This window comes from Cotesia glomerata, linkage group LG8, assembly GCF_020080835.1.
Source record: "Cotesia glomerata isolate CgM1 linkage group LG8, MPM_Cglom_v2.3, whole genome shotgun sequence".
Taxonomy (NCBI): Eukaryota; Metazoa; Arthropoda; class Insecta; order Hymenoptera; family Braconidae; genus Cotesia; species Cotesia glomerata.
Window position 1 is genome coordinate 52,293 of NC_058165.1, and position 6,124 is coordinate 58,416.

At 33.3% G+C, this 6,124-nt stretch overlaps 1 pseudogene; it reads right to left on the reverse strand.

Annotated features, from left to right (window-relative positions):
- Positions 1-3: 3 nt before the first annotated feature.
- On the reverse strand, positions 4-2,534 carry LOC123270762 (annotated as a pseudogene).
- Between the last annotated feature and the right edge of the window lie 3,590 nt (positions 2,535-6,124).

Here is a 6,124-nt window from a genome sequence, read left to right on the forward strand (position 1 = left end):
TATTTAATCATCTTTACGTGCCTCCTCTTGCACTTCTGCCATATTTGATATATCATATTCAATAATATTTGTACCAGCAAAATGTCCAAATATAACACCATCAATACTTCGTTTTACTATTCCAGCTAAAAATATTAAAGTAGTTATTATTTACTAACTAAAGAAATCTTATAACTTTTAATACCATTAATAATAAAAAATTTTAATAAGCATTTTGAATTAGGCCCAGAAAAATATTTCAATCAATCCATTAGTAAATAAAATTACGGAATTTATAAATGTAAGTTATCAAACTAATTTTTTAAATCTGGACATGCAATTTTATCACATATAAAATTTCAGTAATATTTGCCAGTTTAAAAAATAAAATAAGTTTTCAAATATTCTATAAAAGTTAATGGACTCGTTCAAGTTTACTAACTTCTTCGCTGGACTGAGCTTAGGATTAGTATACCTTGCATTGTTTTCTTATAGATATTCTTTAGAGAGAATGTAGTTACTTCTTAGTTTTTGGTACATGATCTGCTAAAAGATCTCCCAAGAGCTTAGCAAGCTTGACCGAGCCCAATCTAAAATTTACGAATATTCTAAATTTAAACTATAGTTAAACAGTAAAATTTCGAAGAAAACGATTAAGTTTATCGATTTTTTAGATTAATTAGCTAAATCTAAGAATACTAAAAGGTTTTCTTTGTTTGAGTAATATTTTTTTCTAAGTTGATAAATATAGAGCTTAAAAATTTATAGGATATCCAATACTTTCCCGGGACATATATCCACCAAGTATGTTATTAAAATATCTATCTAGGACCAAATCTCTATGCTCGTGGTTTGCGATTTAAATTACACTTACCAGTATTATTTACTATTTCAAGAGTATATATCGGCATTTGTTTACGATTCACGTGCAATGTATGTCCCCTTACGGTAGAGACGGTCACAAATAGCTGGAAATACAGCTTTCATTGTTTCATCGTACAACTTTTTGTATTAACTTCATAAGGTACCCTAAAGAAAAAAAAAGAATTTCATTTGCAAACTTAATGTGTAAAAAACTGAAAATTTATTTTTTAATTTTATAGCATTTACCATTGTACATTTTTGTTTAACAAATCGTACATATTTTTCGGTGGTAAAACTTTATCACGATCAAAAGTGCCATAACAAAACAAGAATGACCATCAAGATCCAATAATTCCGGTTAGATTCTGAAAATAAAAATAAACAAAACAGATTTAGATAAAAATTAATCAGTTTACAGAAGATCAAGTATAAATTATCAACAAAAATAAAACAATATACAATGTTGAAATCGTGTGTATAAAACGTCCTTGACGTCCATCACGGAGAGTCTGGTACTTCAATTCCTTCTCATAATGTCCGTTTTTCTAAATCCATTTCAAAACATTCTTGAAAAAAGTCTTTTGCTTGAATCTTGGAAGAAATTACGTATAGTATTTTGCGCAGATCTATCAAGAACAAGAGCCTCTTGTTCCGTATCTCTGGCAAGACTTTCTTTTTGAGATAGATATATCAGATGGAACGCCGGCTGACAATTCATCACTAACAAATGGCAATTTAGTATCCATGCGTTCGTATGGAATGCTGTACCATCCAGTGCGGAATCTATGCATCTGTTCGCGAGCATAACGCCTGTACATACATATACCACCAAGTACAAATACTCATACCCAGTAGGGACGTAAATAATGAGCAGTATAGTGTCATATAGAACTTAGAAGTGAAGAATTAACTCTTCGCAATGATAAATAGTGGCGAATGTCTGCCTAAATCTCGCTGTTGCTGTTGTTGAGAACTTTGCGATTCTCAAAATCACCCTGAAAGTTGTGCTGATAAAAAATGTAATTTACTTCAAATAAAAAATTTTTAGTATGATTGTTCATCCTATGATATATGACATCAATTTATACACAAGTTTTATGATAATTCAGATTAAATAATCGTTTATAAGGTACCTCCAACAACGCCCCCTACTGCATTTTATATATAAAAAAGAAATATCTAAATAACTTCCGCGGTTATTATTAGAAATTTTTATCTTTTATAATAATATGAAAACGACATCGCACATTAGATGGTAACAATTTAATAATGTATACTCTTAAATTATTAATTAATTTTAATACAATTAAAAGATAATTAGCTTAATTGAATTATAGAATTTTATAACAATAGAGTATACCAAAATAAAGGAAAATAGATGAACATGTATATTATATGCGCGAATAATTACGTCTTCAGAGATTATTTTTAACATCCAAAAATTTATCCAAACAATTAACTAAATTTTTGTGGCCAGTTATTTTTGGATATGTAATATTTTTATTATTATATTTTTTCTTCTTGAAGCATCTCATAAATTTTAATCAATAACTATCATAAGTTAATCCACCGCAAAAAATCGGTTTATTAAAATTGATGTGAGTATTGTCTGAATAAATACAAACCAATGGCTGCTCCATTTTATCCTTCACAGGCTTCTTTTCGCCAATAGCTTTAGTGATGACAGTCATCTTGGCGTTTTATTTATCCCACCTCGTATAGTAACTAACTTATATCCACTGGAGAAAATATATTATTTTATAGTACTTTGTGTTAAGTACTATAATTATTTAATTTAATAAAAATTTATATCGTGAATAATTTCTTGAATGTAACTCACAAACTTACGTTAACACACCACTCTGAATTCGATTGATCGAGTGACATTCGCGCCTTGTCTGAATACACCCACGGAACGGGGTTGCTTCTTGCCAACAACCTTATGGCGGCGATCAAAATTTTATGTTGGCTATGCTTTGAAGCTGTAAGTGCAGTGAAGGCGCACAAATAATTCGAATGGAGAGTTATACGCAGCCACAGAAAATGTAAAATGCTGCCATCATGCTCTGAATGTCGAATAGAATAATGAAAAAGATAGACGTGAAATGTAAGATTTAGTTAATAGATGTCAGGTAGGACACCCTGAAATTGCCTAAAATATGTGATCAGAGCGATCATTCTGGGAAAATGGGTGGGGGATATGTTTCTAATGGTTGGAGAGTGATATAAAAGAAGTAAAGGAATAAAAATGAAAAATTTCTCTAGAAAACAGAAGTCAGTAATTAGGGCGTCTAATAAACTAATTAAAAATAAAATAGTGAAATAATAAATTATTTAGAATTTACATTCTAATCCCGTGCACTACTGCAAATAAATAATAAACCTTAGACAAATTAAACAATAATTTTTGAGTGTGAAAGGCAAAGTTACTTTGTTAAGAGACTATATTCAATAAATAAACCGGCATAAAAATTTAATTTAAAATAAAAGGTCTAATTATAAATAATTTAGACTTTGAATGTTTTCCCCGATGCATGCACTGCAAAATAAAAATACACCTTAAAATAAGTAAATAATATATAATTTAATTAATTAAAGGCACAATTACTTTGTTGAGGGTTAAATTCGATAAGTGAACCGGCATAATAATTTAATTTAAAATAAAGGGTGTAATTATAGATAATTTAGACTTTGAATTTCTTTCCCGTTACCATGCACTGCAATATAAAAACATACACCCTTAAAATAATTAAATAATATATTATTTAATTAATTAAAAGGCACAATTACTTTGTTAAGAGACTATATTCAATAAGTTAAACCGGTATAATAATTTAATTTAAAAATAAAAAGGTCTATTGTAAATAATTTGGAGCTTTGAATGTTTTCCCATGCAGCATGCACACTGCAAAATAAAAATACACCTTAAAATAAGTAAATAATATATAATTTAATAAGAGGCTGGCGTAATGGCCTGGTCGGCTCGGTTGCTCGCTTTCGAAAGAGTGGCACCGGGTTCCACGATCCCAGCACCCACCAATATTTTACAGTGATTATAATTAAAAAGCTCATGTGCGTTACGTTACGTTGCCAGCCTCTGAAAGTGGCAGAAGATAACCGGGCGGCACACGTCTGACTTGGGCGATTACACAACAACTTGAATGGGTGACAACTGCGACATAATATATTATTTAATTAATTAAAGGCACAATTACTTTGTTGAGGTACTAAATTTGATAAATGAACCAGCATAATAATTTAATTTAAAATAAAGGGTATAATTATAAATAATATAGAGTTTGAAATTTTTTCCCGTGCATGCACTGCAAAATAATAACAAACCTCAGATAAATTAAGCAATAATTTTTTTAATTAATTAAAGGCACAATTACATTGTTATGAGACTATATTCAATAAGTAAACCGGCATGTGACGGGTGGGCTTACTACCCGTCAATACTGAAATAAATCATATATATTTCTATAAATCGATGGGCCAACTTGCGCACCTGAATTGGGCACCGAATTTCCGTTGTATTTCTAGCCTGACTCTGGTTGCCGAGAATCGCTTCTTGCACGTGTTGCTGAGGAAGACGCTTTCGCATGGGAACCGAGCGAACAGGAACACTCGCTGAGAGAGACCGCTTTCGGCGCTTTGATACCATTTTCTGCTGACTAGGAAGCTTGACCAATAACCACCTAGTTCCTAAGGGCGGAACAATCTGAGATCAACCGCGGAATAATACGAAGTTCCGCGCAGTGATACAGGTGGTTGGCGGCATCCGCGACCGAGGTTACCAAACCTGGGACCTCCAGGAGGAGCGGCCACTTGTAATCAGTCAGTCGTTTAGTCTGTCCGAATCTATGTCGAGTCCGAGCTGTCTTGCATCGTGATTAATTGTCTCCTAAGACTCTCTCATTCTCGTTGCTGTCCCATCTCTCTCTCTCTCAGTTATAGAATCAAAAGTATCGCATCAAATGGATTATTGTACTGGATTAGATTTGCTTTTATAAATAGAGAATTATTTTGTAAAAGAGACTCTTGGGAGCCATTTCAGACGCTCCCATGCTTTAAGGGGACGCCCAATAAACAATTAGTACCGTAATTCACGAGTATTCTTCATTCACTGAGCGACCCACCCTCTTATCAACATCTAAATATTTTTCAGTGAGACAGCTGAGCTAGTCCGGAGGTCTGTTTACATTGACAGGTAAATAACCAGGTGTAGGTTCACACGTAACAGAAAAATTGGCGCCTAACGTGGTTGTCGCCCAGCTAGAGTGAATTGAGGTGAAGTGAAGATTATACGGAAAATTTGGTGGTGAGTACCCAGAAATCGGAAAAACTAAAGGGGCTCTAGGAAATACCCGGGTATAAAAGTAAGAATTATTGAAGAAAATTAAAAAGTGAAATTGAAAAGTGAATTGAAAAAAAGAAGATAATAGTGAAATTGAAAAAAGTGAATTGAAATAAAGAAGATAATTGAAATTGAAAAGTGAATTGAAAAAAAGAAGATAGTTGAAAATGAAAAAATTGAATTGAAATAAAGAAGAATAATTAAAATTGAAACAGTGAATTGGAAATAAAGAAGAATAATTGAAATAGGAAAAGTGAATTGAAATAGCGAAAAATAAGTGAAGAAGCCCAGTTGAGAAGCGCATAATATCGCTTATGAGACTTTATTCCGGTATTTTCGGGGAGAGGGTGATGTTGAGCTGTTTATCGATGCTATCGAGTACTGTACTCCCTAGCTAAAATACGGGGATGAAAGAACGTTCATTTTTTAATTAGCGTCCAGACTTTCAGGCGTTACGGTAGGCAGCATGAGGACAGTCATGAAAACAGCTGAGGCGGGTGACACATTCATGGCTTACGACAAAAGGCTTTGGGCGTACAGAGGACTTTTTCGCAATATTAAATCGGCTAACAAAAGTACTGCAGGAAGAGAAGGAGAGCGTAGCAAAATTCGGGGCACGGTTAGAAAGTATGAGAAGTCAAGCAGATAACAAAATTGACAGGAGCGCACTCCCAGAGGACCAAAAACAATATCAGAAGAATGATCTAAATGCAGCGGCCCTGGAAACATTCGTTGTAAGACTTACACCACAGTTATCATTTGCGGCGGGAGTAACTATGACTCTCTTAAGGGAGTGAGGGCGAACTTAAGAGAACATAGTTAAGCAAGCAATTCCCTTTCCGTGGGTCCCGCCATAAGTAAGGTAACATTGAAAGGCATCCCTCGATGCGTTACCCCAAACCAAGAATTGCCACTGCGCTTTCG